The sequence below is a fragment of the Chelonus insularis genome, unplaced genomic scaffold, assembly GCF_013357705.1.
Source record: "Chelonus insularis isolate UGA/USDA-ARS -01 unplaced genomic scaffold, ASM1335770v1 contig_109_pilon, whole genome shotgun sequence".
Lineage (NCBI taxonomy): Eukaryota > Metazoa > Arthropoda > Insecta > Hymenoptera > Braconidae > Chelonus > Chelonus insularis.
The window spans coordinates 195,758-222,500 of record NW_023276349.1 but is presented as its reverse complement, the minus strand read 5'-3'; positions in this window follow the sequence as shown (position 1 = coordinate 222,500).

Sequence of the window (26,743 nt, the reverse complement as noted above, 5' to 3'; positions counted from 1 at the left end):
GATACAACATGCATGTAACGCTAATTATATTGCCATTAGATAACTACGTTATATAGCTACAACGTCACATAGGTATGACATCTGCAATATAAACTTGTTACTTTGACAATACCCTCGCGGTTTCTATGAACTGAAAAAATCAGTTAAATTCCGGTTAAATAATCGAACCAAAATCTATTGTAAGACTCAATTTCTGATCCTTTAGAACAAATTATATGTTGCAAACATAAAAAGTCGGTTTAAACTCATTTTACACAGTGAGCAACTTTGTTTCAGTAGAGAAAAAGATTTCCCGTTAAATGAACTAGAACACGATGCATAGATCCTATTTTCTACTTTCGTTACCTATTTTAAAATAGGTTCTCATTCGTTAGACACGGTCAGTAACTTTATTCTAGTGGAAGAAAAAATTTTCCATTGGAAGAGCACAAATATATTAAAGAGCACTCATTCCCTGTTGTTTATAATAAATTCAATTGCTATTGACAAAAAAAGTATGCTTCCAGACATTTTATACAGTTTGTATCTTAATTTCAGTGAAAGAAAAAATTTTCCATTATTAGAGTCCAAATACATTAAATAGATCCTGTTTTCTATTATTGATATCAAATTCATTTGTAATGAACAAAAGAAGTATGCTTACACACATTTAACATGTGCAAATACATTCAATAGAAACCGTTTTCTATTGTTTGTAACAATTACAGGGTATCGTGAACAAATTGAATCCGCGAGAGTGGATACAGAGTCATCAGAGACCTCATCTCGTCGATATTAAACATATTCCGCCACGAATAGTTTTACACGATGTGTGAATCTTAAATAAGTATCAATGGCATCTAGCATTTCTCCTATCAAAATCCGATAAATCAAATGCTTTTTTTTTACCACCTGGTAATAAAATGTCCATTAAAGACTACTTTTAATCCAACAATGTCCCTACCATGACCTTAAATAATTTAATTTCAAAAAAAAGGATAAATTAAGAAGAAATTACATGGATAAATAATAATGAGCAACTTGAATAAAATACTTACTTTGAAAAATTCAAGAACCAAAAATGTACATAAAAAAAATCCATTCGGTTTTCTGCTAAGTTGAGGAATCTCGACATGATTACCCAACTTAACTTATAAATAATAACTGCTTTTCCATCTACAGAAACTTGCACATCAGTGTAATCACCTTCAATATTGATAAGTAATGATTTCTCGTCTTTTTCAGAGAAGATCATGTGTCACCATAAATAAACTGTGCGAAGATCAAACTTTAGCTCTTGAGGGCTGGAACATCCTATTGAAAAGCAGATCTTAGAATTTGGGGTACTCACAGCTTTGGAAGAATCCGGATTTCCAGTAGGCCAGTCATCATTATCATACTACTCCAAAAGACCCGTAAGTGAATTCATGACATTACTTGCTATGCATTTTAAAGTTAATTCAGTAATTAAACATATTTTACAGAAAGAGAATATTGAAGAAATAATCTACTTTATCAACTTTTATTTGTATTACCATGTAAAGTAATTAATCTCACTCCATTTTTTTTCAATTTTAGATATAATAGTCCGATATATAATGATCCAAGAAGACCTCAAAGATACGGAAATGAAAGAAGTCGATCAAATAATCGAAATCGTTATTCAGGAAGATCACCAAGCGACACACCAAATACGAATTCTAGTCCTCAGAGTATGTTGCTTGGTAATGACACTCCTCTCTATGATGAGAAATAATATTCTAAAGTTGGTACAATAATTTCTTCAAGTTCTTTTATTTCAATGTATCTTTTTTTTTAATAAATTTAATATTTTGAAAATTTTTGTAAGAAAATAAATAGTATTTGATAAGTGAAATATACATAATGTAAGATATTCTCATATTTGCATTTAAAATGAAACTTTGAAAGAATGAAACATATACATTTAAGTGTTACAAGTGCATATGACAAATTATTAAAATTGTTCACGATTCTCACGTGGTGAGTTTTTATAAAAATAAAAATGTACTTTCTCCTTATTATATTTTAGTTTTATTTATTTATTTATTTATGACTCCACATGATAAATTAATTTTAAGAAAGTAATAAGAACAAATTTAAATGAAATTATCTTTTCTTTTATTACCAACTAAATATCGTATAAATCAGAATACTTCTTGTAAATAATATATTTTCAATAGTATAATTTATCCAGTCGCAAAACTTAATGTTTAATTTTTGAAATTTACATCTATTTAAGAAAATGTAAATTACAAAATCAACAACGTAATTTTAATGATTTTATTTATACAGCTGTAAAACATTGGCAATTTTTTTTACAACTTTCAAAACATATATTTAAAATCATCTTAGTAAATTTAAATACATAACATAAATTTTAGTATATGAGAAGATACATCGATATTAATTTACAAATGAAACTAATTTTGGAGTAGATTAGAAGTGCCTCATGCATAAATGTTTACTATTTTTATAGTAATTTATAAAAAATGAAGTATTGAACATTAAATTGAAGCAAATGATGTCTAAATACGAAATGATTGATGCCTTGATAAATTTAAAATTATCTATTTATTTATTAGTACTATTTATAATTCAATGAAAAGGGAAAAAACTTTAATAAAAACCAAAAAAAAAATTTTTTTTTATAAGATCTCATAATCGTGTGTAGGTAAGAATTCACCATACACACTTTTCTAATCATCGATCACTTAATAGAAAATAAAAATCTACTCGAAGGCTGGAAGATCAGACCGTCTGGTTCATGACCCAATTGTTTAACGAATTTTTCAATCAATAACTTGTTGACTTGTGTGATTTCCCGAAAATGCTACTGACAAATAGAAAAGGGTTCTTGATCTCGGTGTATTCGGCTTTCCTTTAATGCTCTAATTCGGCTTCCTATTACTTCTTTCTCGATGATGTCATATCTTTCAATGAAAAATAAGTCTGTAGATACATCTCTGCCATCACACATAATAATATCATAAACTAGGTACTTAGGATAATTTTTACCATCCACTTTATCAATAACCATTTATCCATCTAATAAAGTATCATTCAGAGTTCTAGAAAAGTCTTCATAATGTGGAAAAGTTAAACCAGACACTTCATAGACACTATTATTCCTACCAAGAAAGAATACTTCCTTGTTAGCTTGAATGAACATCATAAATCTAGTACCATTAGCATTCCATGACACTTTGTGTGGTCTGATTTTAAATTGGATAATGTTATTGTGGTCCATAGAGACAGGTTGAGAACCAGGAAAACCATTTCCCTCCCATTTGCATAATTCTTGAACTTTTCTTCGAATTTTCACAACTTTCGCTAAATCTTGTACTGGTTTTACTCCAGGAACTCCAGCCATGAAAATAGGATTTTTTATCTTTTTGGAACTTTGGTATGACATTGTTCATTTACTTCACCTTGACTGTAAAAATTAACTAATTTTAATCACAAACACCCACTTATTCTTTAATGATCGTTTTCACGATTAATTTATGCAGTTAAAGCATAAAAACTCAATAGCACTTGTATTTTCACAAAAGTAATGAGCGAAAAATAACACGATGTGCACAAGTCGAGAATCAAATCTCATATGATTGAAAACATTTCTGGTTGGCTAGATACCTAGCTCTTATGCGCCTCCTGGTGGTGAAATCTAATGAAATGACACCATACGCCACCTTGTAGCGTGCTAGACGCCTCTAGTGGTATGTCTAAATATAAATAATCGACTCGTAAATTGTTTCTATCATAAATCGTAATTAGAGAAGACAGACGTAAATAAAATCACAATGCCGTGTTCCATTTGGGGATCACCCCAGAATACCCCAAACCGCAAAGTTATCACTCCATCCGCCAGACAGCGGTACTGTACATGTAAGCTTCTGTACCCTATAACCAGGTGGCGACAGTGTTCTTGGCACAGTCACGCCTACTCCCCTCCAAAGATGCGCACACATAGAATAAATGCTTCGCGGCAGAAAGAGCCAACTTGAATTCTCAGATTTTCCAAAATTCTTGGAAAGTTACAACTCAAAATTATCGATTGAATTCATTGCTTTAATTTATATATCAGTATATAAATTTGTTTGATTTTTTTCGAGAGTGCATACAGTGTATAAGTGATTGTGCATTGTGTACGCAAAAATGCCAGCTACAAATATATGTGCATTTTTCCAATGCAAAAATGTGTTATCGAGGATGCCGCATCTCTCGTTTCATCGCTTTCCTAAAAACGAAAGGTAAGTCTTTGAATCACTTTCCATTATTGACAGCTGTCGTCTTAGTTCATTGATATATTAATGATTTTATAATCAATCATTTTCAATAAATGATATTTTCAACCTTGTCTTTGTTTATAAATAATTTTTAAAATAATTGTAACGTTTCTATGAGACATGGGCCAAGCTGTTTTTTTCATTTAAACTTTTTTGTTCATTCCATGGTTTTCCCCAGTCTCCAATCTTTTAAGCTGCTTTAGATCAGTATTTGTACCAACCATTATGTTTATGTGTAACAATATTTCTACAAAATGAGTTCATATACATTTTTATGAATCATTTAAATTGGTTAGTTAATTATAGTTGTCAATATAATTTGAATGAAACAAATAAATATCGATGTTATTAAAATAAATAATTGAACCTTTGCATAATTAAAAATCAAGAAGGGTATAAAGTTGATAATATTAAAATATAAAGCAGATCGTCTAATGAATAATTATGACATATATAATCACAGAAATTTATATTATAATAAATACCTATTGTTGAATAGAGAATTATTAATTCGATTGTAATTACCTTTATTACCACTAATTTATATTTAAATATAAATATACATAGTAATAAGGGAAGTAAAAAAGTATCAATACAATTATTATTGCTAAAATATGTTTTTTTTTTTTCTTTTTAACTGACCCGCCTCCCCTGCACTTAGCCACGGTGCCATTGTACTGGGTCCGAAACTTATGGTAAAGGCGGTCTTAAGTGTTTATGGATTGGTACAGCCCGGCCTCGTAGCAAAACTGCGGAAGCCTGTCTGTCCCGACCGTCTCGAGAATGGGTGCGTCGGTTCCAAGGTTCCCTAACAGACGATGCCTAGGCTTCCTTAGCCCCGAACATTCCCTTATCATGTGGAGAGGCGTCTCCTCTTCCTCGCCACACTACCGGCACGCGGATTCCTCTCCGCATTCCAGCATCTTCATATGACGTCGAGTTAGCCAGTGCCCTGTGACGGTGCCTACGGTCACTCTTAGCCTTCTTTTATCCAGTTCGATCAGGTCCCTACTCACTCGAGTTGTGGGTTTCCTGACGAACGCTCTGGTGTGCCTCATTCCCGAGGTCTCCGCCCAGTAGCTGGTGAATCTTTTGTGAATCCACTTGTCCCCCAGTGTCTTCACAAGTTCCCCGGGAGCGTTAATCTCCACTGGGCTCCTGTCACCTTCACCGCTAGCGCCAATACGGGCCAGCCTGTCAGCTTCGGTGTTGCCGCGTATACCGCAGTGACTTGGTACCTTTAGCAACTTTAGTTTATTGCGGCATGCCGCTTGTTTTAGTACCCTTCTGCAATGGTCCACGAGTTTCGAACAGGCAGCCACTTGCGAAAGAGCCGTTAAGGCAGCATAGCTGTCACTGCAAATATAAATATGCTGCCCAGTGCAATCCCTTCTGGTGATATGCATAGCGCATAACAGTACACTTCTGCCTGGAACACGGAAGCGTCCTGGCCCAGGGTGTAGGATTCCTCCACCCGTGGTCCCCCGCACCAGATTCCAGCTCCGGCCTCTCCCCCCTTGAACTTCGCCCCATCCACGTACCAGACAGGCCCCTTAGGAGTGAGCGATTCTTCGCCTTCCTCCAACCAGGTCCGTCTGTCCATGAAGATGACTTCGTATCCGGGCGAGAATTCTAGCTTTCTGGGGCAACGGTCGACCTTTTTGCCACTGAGTCCCGTGGGGTCCTCCGGGGCCAGGATCGCCGCATGCCCTGGACGGAGGTCCACCATACTATGAAGGCGTAGGTTAGTTGGGGGATGACAACAGCTGTATACAGCCATTTCATTGTTTTCGGCTTCAGACCCCATGTGACCGTCGCCTGTGACCGTGATGGCCACGTCATCAGCGTAACCTTAAAGCCCGCCTTTTTCAGGTTCGTAAGAAGTTCGTCCACCACCAGGGTCCACAGCAGGGGGGATAGGACACCTCCCTGCGGGCAGCCCCTGGCCACTGCAGCTCGAACTTCTGTACCTCCTAAATAGGCGATGGCCATTCTATTGGCGAGTAAGTTCATGATCCAACGCGCAAGCGTGACGTCTGTTCCGAAGTTCTGAACTGCCTCGCCCATAGTTTTGAAGGGTGTGTTGTCAAACGCCCCTTCTATGTCCAAAAAGACCCCAATTGCCGACCTGCCTGTCTTCAGGGCTCTCTCCAGGCCTCCTACGAGGTCATGGAGGGCAGTCTCTACAGACTTGCCACTTTGGTAGGCGTGTTGCGCTGAGCACAAGGGCCTGGTGTACAGTGCGCTCTCTTTAAGGTGACAGTCCACAAGCCACTCCAGCGTTTTTAGGACGAAGGAGGTTAGACTTATAGGCCTGTAGGCCTTTGCTTGGTCGTAGCGGTCCTTCCCCATTTTGGGTATGAATCCTCCGACCTCTGCCTTTTGGTGTTACCCACGGCTTCGGTAGAAGACCCCGACTTGGTGGAGCTAGTGGCCCCGGTATTAACCTTAAGGTCAGTCCCGGTTTCACTGGAAGTTGCCTTGCCTCCAGAGATTCCACCGGTTACCACAGGGGCCCCCGGCTTCCTCTGACTTGGCTCAGCCTTCGCTCCGTCTGTACTAGCCCCGGATTTCTCCAGTTCCAGCAACTTAGCCTTCTTCTTCCTCTTCTTTGCTGCCCCGCAAAGTTTTTTCTTATTGGGGCGTAACGGTGGATCAGGTTTATCGAAATTCTTCCCCTGATCCTCCTTGCCGGTAGCAGGTCGTTCCTTACAAAGCAGCTCGGTTTGCACCTCGCCGTCCTCGCTGGTTCGTCCCGCCTCGGCTTTTCCAAGTCCTATCTCTTCGTCAAAAGAAATAGGACCCCCACTACTCCGAAAGTTGCTAAGGTCATCTATTCGAGTCCCACGAGTGATGAAGAAATAAAGGTCCACTTGTGCAGAGCCTCTTGCACAGGTAAGGCTAGCTACAATAGGGGGTCGCCTGGTACCCCAAGGGCATCGTTTGCGACATAGTGTCCCAGTGCCATTCAGTCTTCAGCACGATGGCTTACACCTTGACTTGGGGAGTTGGTCCACGGTGCCTCTTGAAGTGTGTACACACCCAAGCTGCACTTGCCAGCGGCTTCCCTCGTGTTCGCACTCGGTACTACTCGGACAATGTTCCTATCCGCCACCTGCAGACGCGCCCGGTAGGTGCTCAACCAATGTTCCACTCACTCGTTTATAGAGATCGTGGAACCCCGGGTGCTAAAATATGATAGAATATATAATGTTGAATTTATAACAATTTTGTTATACATCTTTTATAAAATGATAATGTTGCAAATATAAAAGAGAAAGAACAATTTTTGTTTTAATAAATCAATTGAAGATGAATTATATAGTAGTTTAATTAGAGTTTAAATCGGAAAGGATTTTTATTTAGATAAAAAAAAACAAATAATATTATAAACATTAAGGTGAATTTTACTGGTTATAGAAATTTCTTGCAATCTATTAAAGCATATTATAAATGAGTTTGAGTTCTATATTATATTAAATTTACATGATTGATTTTAATTAAGTTAATTCATAGCGATTGTGAAAATGCCAAATAATTGGTAGTTCAAACGAACTAAAGTAAATTACTCTTAGCGTTATTAAGATTATCAAGATACATTAAATAATTGATGATATTTTTTGTTTTTTGGCATTTGTAAACATTGTCTGTTTGTAATGAATCATTAAATTATATTTCATTCTATTTTTGCAGCCTTGCTACTCAATGGATACTCTGGAGTGGTAATGATGATTTGCTCAAACTCACGCCACAATAACTTCGTGAAAAAAGATTGTATTCGGAGCACTTTGACATCAAATATTTTACTGGAGATCCAAAGGAGCGAAATCGTAGATTAGTAAGTAATGCTTTACCGAATAATTTTGTGCATGATAGAAATGATAGTGTAGATGGTAATAATTTTGTGCATTATAGTAGTGATAGTGTAGATGGTAATAATTTTGTGCATTATAGTAGTGATAATGTAGATTGTAATAATTCTGTATTAAATTGCATGCCTGCTTCATCACCAAATGAAGTAGAAACATCGTCGGTAGTACCAGAACAAAATTTACCCACGTCGTCTAATCGCGAAAATCCCATCGATTTATCTTATGAAAATAATATTAACAATATAAACTGCGACCTTTTTCCATTCAGCTTACCGTCTCTCAATTCCGATTCATGCTCGTTTAATTTCACGCTTCCAGATTTGACAGCTTCCGACGCGATAAACCGTACCGATGTTAAGAGTTGCGAAAATATTTATCTGTTAAAAAAGAAAATAACAATGTTAGAAAAAACTTAATAATGCACGGAGAAGCATTAAAAATTTAAAACGTGCTCAAACCGAAAAGAAACCGCGAACCGTAATACCTACAACCATTTTACAAGATGCTGTGAAATATTTAAATAAAAATCAATTGTTGTTTTTAAAAATGCAACTTATTCGTGTTACCAAGAAAAAAACGGAATGGACGCCATTCGAACAAAGTTTTGCCACTTCACTCTATTATGTCTCGCCAAAAGCCTACAATTTCCTTCGCGATGAAAAAAAAATTACTCTTCCGTGTGTTGGGTCTATACGTCAATGGATTAATAATCTCGAACTCGCGATAGGTTTCAATGACCGTTTGTTTAACATAATACGCGATAAAGTTAAAGGTATGTCTCCTGAAGAATGTGACGCGGTTTTGACCTGGGACGAAATGAGCATTGAAGAGCATTTAGAGTTCAATTCGAAAATTGATTTTATTGAAGGTCTCAAAGATCTCGGTTTTTATGATTCGTGGTCTTAGATTTTCGTAGAAATTACCGGTTGTTTATTTTATATCAGGTCGAAGCATTAAAAGCTCGACATTAGCAGATTTGATCAAGGCTTCCATCGTAAAATGTTTAAAAGTCGGAATCAAAGTTCGGTCAACCGTATGTGACCAGGCAACTACAAATTGTAGAGCAGTCAAAATCTTAGGCGCTAGTGAATCTCACCCCTATTTTTTGATTCAAAATCGCAAAATATATTTCAATTACGATATATGCCACCTAATAAAATCTGTACGAAATCGGTTAATTGCAAATGATATTTTAATTGGCGACGAATGAATTTCATGGAGAGCGATCGAGGAATTATTTAACATTGAAAAAAATAAATCTTCGAAAGCAGCATCGAAACTGACTTCAGCACATATTTATCCAAATAATTGGCAGAAAATGACGGTTAAATTTGCGGTTGAAGTCTTTAGCGCGTCAGTCGCTGCAGCACTAAAAACCGGGTCAATGAATGGAGTATTACGCGAACCTGCATGCATGTCAACGGCAGATTTTTGCAAAAAACTTAATAATATATTTGACTGCTTCAACGCTAGCTTCAGTTCAGATTCGAATCCCCTTCGGCGCGGTATTTCAATGAAATCTCCTCAAGTGATGGCGTGTTTAGAGGAATCTCGCGAATGGGTAAATACGTGGATTTACGACAATAATCGGGAATTACCCCTTGTTTCGCTGGTTCAAAATTAACATTGAATTCGGTAATATTGTTGGCGAACGATCTTTTAGCAGAGAATATGAGTTACTTACTAACTGCGAGACTCCATCAAGACTGCATTGAAAATTTATTCGGAAATATACGTCGCCGGTCCGGAAATAATTGCAATCCTCCTGCGCTACAATTTAGACATAATCTCCAGTATATAATAGTAGCACGACTAGTTGCACCACCAAAAGGGGCTAACTGCATGGATGATGGCACTAATATTATGGTCATTTCTAAAAACAATGTAGTACACGAAAGTGATGATTCGCCAGTAGATATGCATGATAACGCGGTGGCTGGGGATGATGAATTCGATAGTAGTATTACGATAAACATAAAAATAAATTACCAATAAAATAGCTTACCTACTTATCATTTAAGTTTACCCTAGTTCCCTTCTAATAGTTTAGGTGTCTCTAGTGTATAACATATATAGATATACACTCAGTAGTAAACCAAACGCTAGTTCTCGAAATCGCCGTTAGTCGAAAGTAAGTTGGTGGGGACAAACGAATATAAATGAGGCCTGTGAGGCATTGAGAACATTCATTCCCCGGGTGAAATAAGAGTAAGACTCTTAAACCATCAGATTTAGGAAAAGTAAGTGTTATACACTACTATCCTAGTTACCCCTAAAACTCGTGTTAGACACGGTCATCCCGAGAACGTTAGACGTTCTCCTCCGCCGCGAAGTCGTCGTCTTGCAAGTCGGATACTTGCTCGCGATCCGTCCCGTCTAATTAGCCCTTCTGGCTACCGAATAAATATATCTTTCTTTCTCTAATACACAAGAGAACTAGCCGTTTGCTTAATTAATTATTTAATTAGCATTTAATTTATAATTATTCATTATAATCCGTATTATTCAAATATTGTTATCAATTTTAAAAATCTTGTACACTTGTTCAATTATTTAATTGTTTAATTAATTCTTAAAAAGCTTATTGTAAATAATTAAAGTTTATCATTCATTCAATAAATTTTTTGTTAATTTAAATAAACACGCTTGATCATTTAATGTAATCATTCATAAGTTTAGAAGTTTTTTCTAGTTTACCGACCGTTCCAGAGAACCCCGGAAACCGACGAGCGAGTAGCAAATTAGAATTTTGAGTTCTTAAAATAAAATCATTACAGTATGTCTAAATGTTTATTAGAAGAAGATGATAGCTATGATGATGTTCGGCCGATTACGCTTGAAATGTGCGCGATGAAATATGTTGCGGGTTATTTAGCATACCGTTGCCTTCAAAAATTTACTTGCTCTAGATGTCAAATGAATTTATTAAAATCCAGTGAAAAGTTAGAAGATAATAGTGAATTGCTAATTTTTTTAAAAGCATTTCATACGAAAGATGGTGCGATATTTGGACACTTGAATGTCCCTTCCGATAATTTTTCCTCCTTCATTTCATATTTTATTTATTTGTTGGTACGCATATATTTTATAATATTAAATGGTTAAATTCTCAACAGAACTCTGAGTATAACAGCCGCAAAAGGAAAATGCTATCAGACAAGAATACGAGTAATAAATTAAGAAAAGTCATGCACGAGTAGGCAAATAAGAGGACCGTAGATAGCGTACAGCATTGAAAAGACTCATCGTAGATTATATATATATATATATATATATATATATATATATAATATAGAATTTATTTATAAGTAATTAGATAATAACGACTAACTTATAGAACAACAAAAAAAAAAAAAAAAATTTTTGCATGATATAATGTAAGCATGAATTGTAACAACATACGTAAGTAATTATTCCGTAAATAGTCGACGTAGAATATATTGTAGTACTTATTTAGTGTAATTAGTGTAATTTATATACATTTTTCAGATTATTAGTATATCGGTATGATCATCTTTTATCACAAATCCGTCCCTCCTCCCAATCCTTATCCTTTCCTGGTGGATAATGTCTATCACTTTTTCGCGGTATCCACCGAGTAGAATCAGATATAGATGTATAAGTGTTTTATAATTGAAAATTTTTTTGTAATGCCAAAATAATTTTTTTCCATTTGCAACGTGTACATTAATTTACTTATATCTGATTCTAGCTAAGAATAGACGCATTATTTTTTATTCCTTTTCTTCTTAATATTTTATTAATATTATCATCATTTTTATTGTAAGACAAAATTTGTATGTTATGTACTTGTTAAATTTGATGTACACATTTAAAACACTGTTATTTAATAAATTTATTCACTTAATGTTTACTCTTTCCATTAAAATAGGTTAATATAGTACTATTCATGTATTAAGTAAGTTTTAATTTGAAAATTCTTAGACCTATTATATAATGTATGTTCCTATCCGCCTAAATATCTTTATCGCCTCCGCGTTTTGGAGTAAAATTATTTCATTTTTTTCAAAAAAATGAATCTACTTTTCTCGAAAGAAAAGTAGGCATCATAAACTTTAAATTGTGTGCTGTCCGATGCGGCCTGCAGCAGGCCGCATCGTTTAAGAAAAAAAAATCACCCTGCAAGTACAGTGTACCAAGTTACAAAAATATGGATAGGTGAGGTTAAACATGGAAAAACGTAATAGCCTCCGTTTCGGAGGTAACTACGTTGCCAAATGAATTCAGAGCGTCGTTTCAATAGGTTGATACGAAGGCAAGAAAGGCATAAGTAGATAAGCAGGGCCGGTTCTGGATCACTCTGCAATACCAGCCAAGTCAAAAAAGTGGGTTCTGATCCGCACTAATTACCGACCGCGATAACTTTGACGATAAGTTACCGATCGTGATAAGTTATCGACACTGATAAATTATCGGCAGCGATTTTTTTTACCGACCTCGATAAATTATCTTCAATGATAATACCGATTTTTTACCAACCGCGATTAAAATTTCACTATCAGCAAAAATAACTGATTTTTTTCAAAGTTTTGTCAATGTATTGATATTCTCTCAAAATTTGCGCTACCGACTATCAGATTTTTTCTGGAAATAAATAAATGAAAACAGTAATCTTTTTCGTGTACACAATTTATTTATAGCAAAAAAAAATTTGATTAATACATGAATAATATAATCATAATTATATAATATGTATGTTTTTCACAATATTTTATGTTAGTTTTCTCATTTGCGCACTTAAAGGTTTATACTCTATTATTCGATCATGTAAGATCAAACAATAGGCTGATGTGTTAGCAGGAAAAGCTTTTGATCATTCAAATTCCAGTCGAACATCAACTGGTCCTGATTTTAAGGATTCATTTTGTTTAGAACAATCAATTACAACGAGTGGTGCTATATCTATAAATTTTTTTTTCGTGAGTAGAGGTTCTGCTTCTTTATCATAATATGATGTTTGGAAATCTCTGCACATATCATATAATAAGGCAAATTGATTGTGACTTATGTCAAGATTCATGTTGCCATATGGGTAGCATTGTGAATTGAGGAAAAGTTTTACATCCCTTAAATCACAATGATCAAAATGACTTGCATCTTTTGTAGCATCATTTTTGCGTGCAGTTTGAAATCCTAATATAACATAGCGGGGCTTTTCCAATTGAGTTGATGTTTTTACGACCCATACGTGTTTGGCTGTGTTCGGCAGCATTGGATATTCATATAATTCCCATGATCTGAAACTCACTGGAATCAGTGGGTCTTTTGCAATGTAACTTAACAATTCTACTTTTTTTATGTCTGCAACAGTGACATAAGGAATGATCCATTCAATTTTTATAAGCGTGATCATCTCTTCAGGTTCCGCTGTAGCTTGTACAATTGCATTAAGATCGGATAGCATATGTAACGGTATTGAGACATCAAAGTATCCATTATCATTAAATAATCTTTCATTATCAGTTACCCAACCTGCATTATCTAAATAATTTTTTTGACCTGGATGAAGAGATAGATATCCCTTCATGAGACTGGTAAGACCAACATTTTTATTTCGATCAATCTCAACACTATTCAATTCATATCGTATTTCTTCAAATAAATAGCATACGGCCATATTAACGAATCTTGATGTTGCTGCTACTGCATTTCCGTTAGATTTTGTAAATTTCCCCATAATATGAAGGGAACTTTTGCTTGGCAACAGACATAAATCTTGATGTTGAACTGAGATATGTATCTCATCATTATTATTATATGTTGTAGATGCATATGGTTGATGAGCATGCACCTCAATGTGTGCAATAGACTCATGAAATATGACACCTTTGCTTATTGCTAATTTTTCTTCTTCCATGGTAAAAGACATGCAAGACAACACACTTTCACTTTAATTTTGTTGCACTTTTGCGTATTTTTAGTCCCAGACTTTGTAGGAATAATCGATTTTGATAAGTTAATCGTTTGAATTTTCTTCGATGACTGATGGGATTCAGGCATGATATGTTAGTTTTATAGCTTCCTCCTACTATTGGTTCATAAACCATCCCCATTACGCGACTGATTTCAAATGTAAACGTATTGTTACAGTTTCACCACGTAAATCAACTAATTGACCGTCTAGATCAACAATGCGCAGTTGTAAATTATGTATTGTCTGTACGGTGATTGGAAGATAAATGACGTTTGATGGAACTTCAATGATCTTATATCCTGGTGGAACTGATGGGAAAAATTCGTGAATCGTATGTACTAACTGATTATTCATGTATGCTCCTGTAGTAATATTACATTCAATCCTTAATGCATTAATTTTCAAGATAGATACTGGTAAATCTGATGTGTGATTCAATTTTGGAAAAATAACTCATGGACTAAAGCCCAACAAACTACCAATAGAATCATGCGGTTTGAAATTTATTGTTGCATTTTCACTGTAAACTTCACTGTGTAGTTCATCATTATTGGGCTTAATAGAAATTGATAATTGAGTATAAGCTTTCTTCAAATAATTTTCAATGTCTTCAATCTCATAGCTTCCTGTGGGTATTTTAATACTTTTATCTTCATCATTGAGTGTATAATAAAATTTATTATTGCCGTTATCAATATTTGGAATGGAATTGAAGGTTAACAATTCCACAAGTCCTAGGGTATATTTTTTAGATGATGATAATTCAATTGGGGGAAAATAAAACGCTTCTAGAATGGACGTTTGTCCAGACAATGTTAACGTGAGTGAATCATCCATGACTGATGCTTATTGGAAAGTGCATATTACTTTTATACTTTTCTACGTAAAAATTTTAAACACAAGTGTCCGCAATTATCTGTACTGTAATCTTGATGTTTTTCATGATTGTACAGTATTTTATCAACATTAAGATATTTCATAAGCTCATGTGGTGGCTGCAAATTGCCAAAACTGTCATAATATATAACTTTATTACCACGTTTTTTATATGCCACCCAATGAGTTCCAGTTCCAGTTTTATCATCGAGATTAATAACTGCTTATTCATTTTTCCACGGTGAAGATTTTGGAAGATCATTTCGCATAAAAACACCACGAAAAAAGGGTATTTTCATGATTTTTGCATGTTTTTGAAGTTTAATATCAGTCAGTGCACGATGGGGTAAATTTAAAAGTTTTTTTTTACCGGTTTCAAATACAATCCTAATCCTCTCTTGTGCGGTTTTAGACGTAGACCTTTACCCAAAGCTATTGCTTCCATTTTCTCGTTATGTCGTTTAGCTCCTTCTAATTGACGTTTGGCGTCTCTAGCATCATTAATTGCTTTTGCAATGCCAGCAGCGCCACCTGCTACAGCACCAACTGCACTTAAACCTGCAAATAGAGGTATAAGAGGTAAAATACATCCCACTTTTGGCGGCATTGGTATAATACTCGGAACTTTGATTTTTTTCTTTCCACCAGCATCGCGAACAGTCTTTCGTGCAGCAGCTAATGCAGATTTAATAGGATCTGAACTGGAATTTAACATAAGCTTTGCTGAATTAACAACTTTTCGCAAATGTTTAACTCCCTTGTCCTTTTTGTTTTTTTCTTTCAAACCCATTCCCAATTTTGATTTAACTTTCATGACGTTGGAAATTCCTAAAGCAGCAATTCGTTCAGCAATATCTGCGTCTCTCGCAAAAACACGTTTCATAGATTTTTCAGCAAGTATTCTATCAGCTGCGTTTCTAGCTTCAATGTTATCTCGATTTTGCAAATATGCAATATCGTGTTCTTGACAAGCAGCGTCTAATGGATTGATTCCTGGATCTCCACGTGCTAATCTCTCCTTCAATTTAGTTCCTGGACCACAATAATGATATCCTGGTATATAAAGTTCAAATGGCAATTTGTTTATAAGTGTGTTAATAATACCAGCACCTCGTTTTTTGATACGTCTTTGCACTATCATTGTTCAAGAACGACTAACTCGACACCTATAAAAGATGTAAATTTATAGCTAGAATGTCATTCTACATCAAGATGAAGTTCAATTAACAAGACATTAAGTTGCCTGTAATTAACTTTGACCTATCACGAGACACAAATATCAAACGTCACGGACAACTTTTACCAAATAGTGTCCGTGGTGTTATTTGTGGTCCATCAAATTGTGGAAAGACAAATACTCTTTCAGCACTTATTGTACATCCAAATGGCCTACGATTTGAAAATATTTATTTGTATTCAAAATCATTTAACCAACCTAAATATCAGTTTTTAAAAAAAATAATTGAACCAATTGAAGGTATTAAATTTTATGCTTTTAATGAGCATGAGGAAGTGGTAAAACCGGATGAAGCAAAACCCAACTCAATTATGATTTTCGATGACGTAGCATGCGAAAAACAAGATAATATGCGAATCTATTTTTGTATGGGATGACATAGAGAAATTAACTGCTTTTATCTTTGTCAAACTTATGTACGAATCCCAAAATATTTGGTACGTGACAATACAAACTTTCTTGATCTTTTCAGGCAAGATGACATGAATCTAAAACACATTTACGATGATCATGTAAATACTGACATGACTTATTCTGATTTTTGAGATATATGTTCACTGTGCTGGAATAATGATAAATATGGCTTCTTGGTAATTGATAAAGACAGTGATCTTAATAATGGGCGATATAGAAGAGGATTTGATTGCTTTATAAGTATAAATTCACCGTGAATACATTAAATTGTACATTATGTATGTGATTGTCAAAGTGTCAACATGAAAACTACGAAGCTGCAACAAGAAAAAAAAATATTGTATCAAATAGCGAAAGTTAGTGATGCAATACGCCAAAAGCATAAATTGATTAAACTTGGAAGAGATATGACTCAACAAACCATGAGTGAAATATTTAAACCTATGGTGACTCCTCTTAAACAATTAGCTGATAGAACACTTATTAAAGAGGAACCTCAAGAAAAAAAAATAAAAAAAGAAGAACCTAAAGAAGAGCCTAAAGAAGAAGTTGAAAGCAAACAAGAAAGCCTTACACCTGATTATGAAATAACTGATGATGATTCTTATACAACAGCAACAATTACCCATCAAAGTACTCCTATTAAAGACATACCTGTAGTAGAATTAGATACAAAGTATGGCATACGAAAGTTAAAAGGTAATCGACTGATGATGGGTGATTCTGAAGTCAGGTTCGACAATAATTTTATTTATATTGGTGATAGAAAATACAATACTACTTCTGGTCTATTGGAATTATTATTTATGAATTCACCTGATCAATCAAAAATAACAAAAGAAAGCATTATCTTCCTGACAGAAGTATCAGAGTAGATAAGAATTTAAAAAAATTCACCGACATAATCAGTAAATATATACCAAAAAGTGGAGGAAGTTTACCACAATATATGATTAAACATAAACAAAATCATCCTACCGATTATATTTATTGGGATGATCCCAATGAACTTGTAGATCGACTTCGTTTACTTATTGCATCTCAAACTGCTGGAAATTTCAGTCATACTAACGAAATTTTATCAATTTTAGAGGAATTGCGTGAAGCTGAAATCATTTATTAATCTGATGTATTCTACACAGCTACTCATTCTTTGAAGAACTTTTGAAGTGAGAGGTTTAAAAATGAGTGTTGACGTTTTTGGACGACAATTAGCGAAAGATATTGTGAAAAGTGCTGTTCGTGGGCCTCCTGGTGAAGGATTCAAATTAACTGTGGATCAACAGTTTGACATGGATAATAAGAGATTGTGTAATCTCGCTGAACCAGTAGATTTGAATGATGCAACATCATTAGGAGTAATTGAAAAAAAGATTACAATTTTAAAAAAATTTATTGAAATAGAATTACGTCTGTTACGCGAAACTGTAGCGAATTTAAGAAGAATTGTTGAAGAAAATAGAGAAAGAATCAAAATCATTAATGTTCAAGTAGAGCAACATATTGAATCATCACAAGAACATCGTAAACGTCTGAAAGAAGAATTGAATGAAACAATTGAACTGCATGAGTCAGATCGATTACGTTTACTGAAAAAAGCAAATCGTAAACAAGCTGAAAGTATTAAACAATTGGAAGAAAATATTCGGAAATATCTTGATCAGCAGCATCATGAACAAGGAGAAAAAAATAATAACTGAAGAGCTGCATAGACCGGTTAGAAGAAATTATCAACGACGACATGTTGATATACGTGGGCTTGATGAAACTTGGCAAGCTGATCTAATTGACATGACAGCATATAAATCTTATAATAAAGGTCATCAGTATTTATTGACTATTATTGATATTTTTTCAAAATACGCTTGGGCTGTGCCTACAAACTCTAAAAATGGTAAAGATGTAGCCCATGCAATGAAATCGATTCTATCACAAAAAAGAGTGCCAAAATTTTTGCATGTTGATAGAGGAAAAGAATTTTACAATAAAGAATTTGAAGCACTTATGAAACAATATAATATCAAAATGTATTCCACATTTAGTAATCTTAAGGCATCTATATGTGAACGATTTAATCGCACGTTAAAAAGTCAAATGTGGAAACAATTTACGTTGCGAGGTAATTACCAGTGGATAGACATCTTACCAAAATTGATGACATCATATAACAATAGCAAACATAGAACCATCAAAATAAAACCGATTGATGTTACTTCAGCCAATGAGAAACAATTACGTCATACTATCTACAATAATAAACTTGAAGTTCAACAAAAAATAAAAAAGACTAAATTTAAGGTTGGGGACAAAGTACGCATAAGTAAATATAAGCATGTCTTTGAGAAGGGATACACCCCTAATTGGACAACTGAAATCTTTAATGTAAGTCAAGTATTGAATACTGATCCAGTAACCTACAAGCTTGTCGACTATCAAGATCAACCGATTGAAGGAGGTTTTTATCAAGAAGAATTGACTAAGGTTCAATACCCTGATATTTATTTGGTAGAAAAAGTTCTGAAAAAACGTGGTAATCAAGCTTTTGTCAAGTGGTTAGGATTCGATAAAACACACAATAGCTGGATTAACATAGAAGATTTATAATGTCTCTAACTGATGAGTTAGAAACAATGACTGCCAAAATGTCTTTAGCTGAAGAGCTAGAAACAATGGCTGACAAAATGTATAGTGATGCTCAAAAATTATCACGTTATACAAAAGATAAAGCTGCTAATATTAAATGGATATCTTTAACTCATAAAGAACAACAACAAATTAAAAGAGAAAAAAAAATAATTAAACGTCTTGATAAAATTAATAAACGAATGTTAAAAGAAATAAGACCAATAAGAATGAAGATGATTTTGTCATCTTATTTGTAGAAGATGAGTTCAATACAAACTAATGTAAATAATTTATAATATTTTTTTTTTTTTATTGAATAAATTTTTTTTTTCTTACAAATTATTTTTTTTTTTTTAACATAAACCTCATATTTAAAATGATTTATTTACACTATTTAATATAAATTATAACCCCAAGGTAGTGTATCAGTTGTTTGTGCTAAAAGAACTCTTTTATTGTCTTCCCAACTTAATGCTAATTTTTGTCTACTAATTGTATGTACTTCATGTTTCTTGCTGACTATATGATATTCCGTTTTACATAATTTTTCATGATTAAGTAAGCATTTTTTGTAATCATCAAATGTTATAGATTTTATTGTTGCAGTTTTGACACCCTTTGCTTTACTATATTTGTCTTTTTTATTTTGAACTTTAAATGTATACATTTTTGCTTTCAGACCAATGAATTCCGTCATTATTTCACCTTTATTTTCATCTTTCATAAGACCTACAATTTTTTTATTAACTAATGGAATATTAAAACGGTTATTTGGTGGATAGTCTGAGGTGTCAAATTTATGTATATTATCTTTGATGCAATCATAAATATCAGCATTGAGAAATTGATAAATTAAACTATCTGTATCTGTGTATAATAATTTTACCTGATTGTCTGTAAATTGTCTTTTAATTAAATTGTAATGAAAGTCATAAATAAACATTTTTGAAAGATCTAAAACTACAAATCCTACGTATATCGGCTTATTGAAATATATATTTTTTCGCTCCATTTCTATTATTACCATGTCATTGGCAAAAATTATACTATTGTGGAATTTTGGAGAGGCAATGAGATTTTTTGCACCATACCGACCTTCCCACTGTGTAACTAACTTTACATCTTTATACTTCTGAACGTTTTTTATTGTTTTTCCGTAAACTGCATTATTCATTAATTTATAGAAATTTTTTTCAAAATCATTTTTAGATTTTTTTCGTAAATCTGTATTCAGATCTACATACTTCTTCATCCATGGTGATTGATTAAATTTAAGGATCCTATGGATTTTTGTTACAATCATTCCTAAATCGAGACATTGTTTTAAATTTCTGTAGTGAATCACATATTCAAGTTTAGGTAATAATGTCGTCATAAGTTTGCTGCTATTGCTGTTTGGAGGTTTACGGTGTTCAGGACACAATGGCAAATCTTTATGATGCTCGTGTAAGATTTTTGGATACTCTAAATCAACCTCGAAAATGTAACCAATTGGAGAATCATTGGAGATATTTTTAATTATTTCACAGATATTAGAAATATTGATGTCATCTTTCACCCATTCAAATGATCCAGTTGGTAGGTACTCATTGCTGCTCCATACAAATTATTTACATCAAAATACATGAGATATGATATATTTTCATTGGGGTTATAATCATATTACACATATACGGGTTATTTGCTTTTGCATATCTATTTGAACACTGTGCCACTCCTCCTCTAATACCTTTTTCTATGAAATTAAGCATTTCCACATTGTCCAAGAGTTCGAGTTCAATTTCTGTATATTTCAATACAATTTTGTTTTGTCACGTAGTTGTCGTTCGTCAAGTTTTTCCCAACTGTTAATACATTCATATGGGAAAACACCTTTACGAGTTACTAACTGAAATTTATCTGGCTCGGGATAGAAACTTTTGGTAATTGATTTTGCGTTATTATCCAAAAATGATGCAAGTTTCTCAATACTATTGCTCATAAATCGGAAAGAATCAATAACTCGTAATTTAACAAATATTTCTTTTTTTCTTTTTTCGTGGGAAATTTTCTGATCAACTGTTTTTGTAAATGCTATGTATTTTTCTTTATTGACAGGTAATAATTCCATATAACCTTTAAATGATGCAGCTAATGATTTAATAAAAAAATGTGAGTCATATCCTGAGAGGTTATGAAAAATGACTGGAATTATGCTTGAATTTTGATAATTTAAATTACAATTAACATGAGCAGCGCCTCGATAATTGCCTGTAAAGTGACAGTGATCATGTACTTTCGTTTCATCATGTAAAAATGATTTATTACAAATGTGACAGATTTTTGCATTACGAAAATCGTTTAACTGTTGGGATGTTGATGGTTTCATTGGTACTACGTTTTCTAGGTAAATTTTGACAGTTTCAGCTTTTTTTTTCAACTCAGTCATGAACCAGTTTATACAATTAACGTTACGTTTAAGATTAAATCGACATTTTGAATCGTCATATGTACAGTGCATATAATAGGCTACACTACATGGAATATGCTTTTGATTACCTTCATTATCAGGTTCAAGAATACTCTCAAGATCGGCATAAATAGCAAATGGCACAGGCTCTTTAAAATGAAAATTTTTAAATTCTATTTTAACACCTTTTTCCGGAAGTGAAATTCGCGTATCGTTCATATTGATACAATCTTTTTGATGATTTTTATATGATTTTTCTATCTTAAAGTGATTTAAACATCTATCACATAAGAATAGTTTGTGTGCATTTTTAGAAATTTGATTTCCAACTAATCTTGAAAGATCCTTTATCAGACAAAAATGAAAAACTGGATTAATATTATTATTTTCATCACCTACTTCTACTCTACTTTGTACCATTAACAGGTGAATACATGGCTCATCTACTTTATAATATTTACTTAAATATAACGAAATAATTTCACAATTATTATCTAAACCATACACATTTATTGCTAAATCGTTGAGTTTTTCAAATTTTGGAACATCATGTAAGGTTGTGGGACAGTTGATACCCTTACATTTTAACACATTTTTGTAATCAGGATATGAACTTGTTCTTATTGAATTTACAAAAACAGGATAAAGAGCTGCAGTAACAGCCCAAAAGAAACAACATTGATCGTTGTTTCTAATATTTAGTACTGCTTTTTTTTGTTGTATAAATTTTGGTAGAGGTATAAATGTAGATTGTCCCGCTAATAGAGGTTTATAACGATTAATATTGACTTGCAGATATTCAATTTCTACAAGTGACCAACCAGAATCTCGTTTTTGAAAATCCTCGACTTTTGTTAGTAGTTTGTCAACAACATTTTCCAGAAAATGTTTTTTTATGTCTGTTGACGGCAAAATTGCTTCATTTTTAACATTAAAGTACTTAATTTCTACAACTGTTCCATCATTTGTTTGATTACTGAATTTACAAGCAAGGACAAAGTTCACTTTTAAATTTCCCTCACTTGTTACTATATCTGTCAACTTTTCGGTAATCAGCTTTTCAGCGTCCAATAAGAAGTCTCGTAAATTTAAATGTTGCAAGTTAATGACAACACCAGTGCGAATTCGATTTTGGAAAATATTTTCTAAATCTTTCCATCGAATCAATTGTTCTGTTGATTGAAGGCTTCCTCCAACGATTGAATGATTTATAAACTTTTCATATTCATTATTTTTGTAACATGGAAATTTTTTTTAGATTACATTGATTATCGTAAGATTTACATTTCATCAATTGTATCCATTATATTTTTTTTGTTTGACATGCAAAATTTTAGATTACATTTCATCATCAACTATGAATTCAAAAGAATTGTTAGCTCCACCATGGTACAACAATGATAATCTGTTGTCAACGGCCAACTCAACCAATTTTTCAAATTCTTTATGATTTTCCAAAATTTTCACCGTTCTTGGAGGTAAAAATATCATGTAGCTATTTTTAACTGTTGCCACAACTTTTGTTCCATACACAGTTTCAAGTTCTTTTGAACCAGTAATTTCATACGTTTTAGACGGTTTTAATGTATCCATCTTTTTGGTTGGTAAGTACGTCTCACACTTGGCAATTTTATTTACTCTTGATAGATCCATTTTTACTGTTTTGAATTATGTATAACAATGTATTTCTCACAGTTTCAATTGATCAGTGATTTCAAACATATGTTGCATGGGTATAAATACAATTCATCCCCTCCAAAACAAAGATTCCAGAATGTTTCAATTTTTGATGCAATCATAACATGTCAAGGCTGTGAATCAGCCCTGAGATCATTTAAATTCTTGCTTGATTTTCCAAGAAAGAATCGAATGCATAATGTTGCATCATCATTCTCGCTGAAAATTTCCAGAATATGTTAAGTCTGTCAATCATCCCTGAGATCATTTAAATTTTTGCTTGATTCTTCAAGAAAAAATCTTGAGGGGTTGGCATGATGTTTCATCATCGTTCTTGCTGAAAATTTCAGACTATCGAAAATTACGTGTAATGAAAAAAAATATAATTTTATAGACAATCGTTGTAGTGATCAAACAATAAAATTAGATGTTATAATTTTAAAGTGGGGATAAACATATAAATAGATGATTTACCAAAAAACTTTTCAGTTGGGTTTTACATTTTGGCATGTATACAAATTTTTGAGCGCATCATGGAAATGATATTGGATGTTCAAGGTTTCAAGCAGCCAAATAATCAGTTTTTAGTGAAAGAATTGGCGACTATTACAATCCAAGATAATAGTGATGGTATGGAAGACATTTCAGTGATAATTTTTAAACCGCCATATCAGTGGGAATATTTATCTGAAAAATATGAATGCATAAAGTCGTGGTTGATACGTAATTATCATGGCATTCCATGGAAATCTGGAACAATACCATATGATAAACTTCCATACATTCTTCGTGTACTTGTTAAAGATCGACACCGTATTTACGTGAAAGGAAATGAAAAGAAAAAATGGTTAGAAAGTTTAATTGACAACTCAAAAGTTGTAATTAATTTGGATGAGCTTGGATGTCCTTCGCTACATGTTCTGGATATGAATCATCTAAGAGATTGTGGGGTGCATAATGGAGAAAATAAAAAATGTGCAGAAAAGAATTTAAAAATTCTAAAAGCATGGTATATGGTGAATTTTCATAAAAAAACCCAATTTGGAAAGTCATTTAAATTATATTGTTTATTAAAAAATATAACAAAAATGTCAAGTGAAGATATTGCTTGTCTTCCAAAGTATTTTTTCTTGAAGATTGTTCCAGAATACATCGACGATATTTGGGATGAATTACCGGAACATTTACAACTCGATAGAGATATCTTATTGCATCGTAAATGTTACAAACATTACATGTCATTAGATCATACAAGAACATTGAGAATTAATTGTATTGATTGTAAAAAAGGTAAGATAATAATTTTTCGTTTCAATAATTTTTTTACATTTAAAATACGTTTAGTTATGATTACTCATACAGTAAATAAAATATTTCAATTGATTATTCATAATATGTATTCTGTCTTACTTTAATAAGTAACAGAGAATGAGAGCATAAACAAAGTGAAAAAGAGATAAGGGTGAGGAAAATATGATGCAGTCGACCGACTGAGTCAAACGTTAACGTTTCTAAATGAAATAAAATAAGTCGATTATTTTTCGACACATGGCCCTTTTAACTCTTGCATGAATCACAGCTTCTTAGCGGAGAATAAAAGTATAGACAAAGTGAGGAAGCGGTGACGGGGCGAGGAAAAGAAGATAGCAGAGGCATGAGCGACAAAGAAAACACGTTTAATTAAAAATCCAATCGAAAAAATATGTGTCTAAAATTATTTATCCATAGTAGAGATCGTTTACAAACTATTTTAATAATGAAAAAGAAAAAAAATGTCATTTATAAATTTTTTTTAGTGAGAATTTTTTCTTGTTGTCAAATTCTTTTCTTTATCTGTAATTTGATGCTGAGTGATGTGATCAAGGCCTCTCTATATAGATTTAAATCAATATCGTTCAATGATTTTTTCACCATTGGCCTCTTTGAAAAATATAAACATTTAGCCATGGTGTATGATGCATAGGACAAAATATTTAGTTCATTTTCGACAGTCAAACTGATCAAACCATACTAAGTAAGTAGTGACTTTTGCTTCATCCAAGCATAAAAAATGTGTTTTTTTTTTTTAATTTTTATGCATTAATATAATTATTTATTGAGTGTAATTGTGAATTTTATGAATTGTTAAATGATAATTTATCAAGTGGGAGAATTTTTCTTTTTCTAAGTTTGAAAACAATCTATCATAATCGTTATTACTTTTTAGAAAAAGATGTGCACTTTTCTTTTTCCGGAGGCCTGGTTCGATCTACGGATCACCCTCCTAGAAATTATTATTCTAATAACTCTTGAAGATCATTGGGAAGAGACGGGAGAGATAGAAGGCGCTACCCTTACACTTTGTGGCGTAACGGCTACCTGCCTAACGTTTCCCGGTAACGTCATATGGTTCCAGATAGAAGGAGACATCTCCGTCGTGCCACCACCTCTAAGCCAGGAAATCATCAATTGTTGGAGGTGAAGGAGGTAGAAGTTCTACCTCCTTCTCCAGCGACTGTGTCATCAGAGGATAGTGAGGTAGAATTTCTACCTCCTTCACCTCCAACAATTGATGACGAGGATAATTATGATGATGATGATTCCACTGACTATAATGATGGTTATGATACTGTAAGTCTTGTTTCATGATTAGTTTTTCTAGTTTTACTTATATGAAAAAGTTATTAAAGGAAATTATTTTGATTACGACAGGTAGATTAATGCTACTTGGTAACCATCATTCAAGGGATCATTATTTTATTATAAAAAAGAAAAGATATATTATAATTTTTTTTTTAATAAAAAAAAAATTGACTTGAAAGAGAAATTATTTTTACTCTAAAACCTTTTCCCAATTATCTAACATCCTGGAGACACATCACCACCATCTTTTTTTTCTACAGTTATTTTTTTGCTGATAATTATAATATTATCGCTAAAGATAATTTATCACCAATCAGGATCGGTAAAAAAAAATCGCTGCCGATAATTTATCAGTGTCGATAACTTATCACGGTCGGTAACTTATCGTCATAGTTATCGCGGTCGGTAATTAGTGCGGATCAGAACCCACTTTTTTGACGTGGCCGGTATTGCAGAGTGATCCAGAACCGGCCCTGCTTATCTACTGGCATATAGGCGTATTTATATATATAATGTATATAAAGAACGGATAAATTTTTCCCTAATTCTTTCAATACTGCCTAATCCGTTTTCTATTTTTTTTTTTTCAAATGATCGATGATTAGAAAAGTGTGTATGGTGAATTATTGCCTACACACGGTTATGAGATCTTATAAAAAAAAATTTTTTTTTCGGTTTTTATAATAGTTTTATCCCTTTTCATCAAATTATAAATATTACTAATAAATAAATAGATAATTTCAGTTTTAT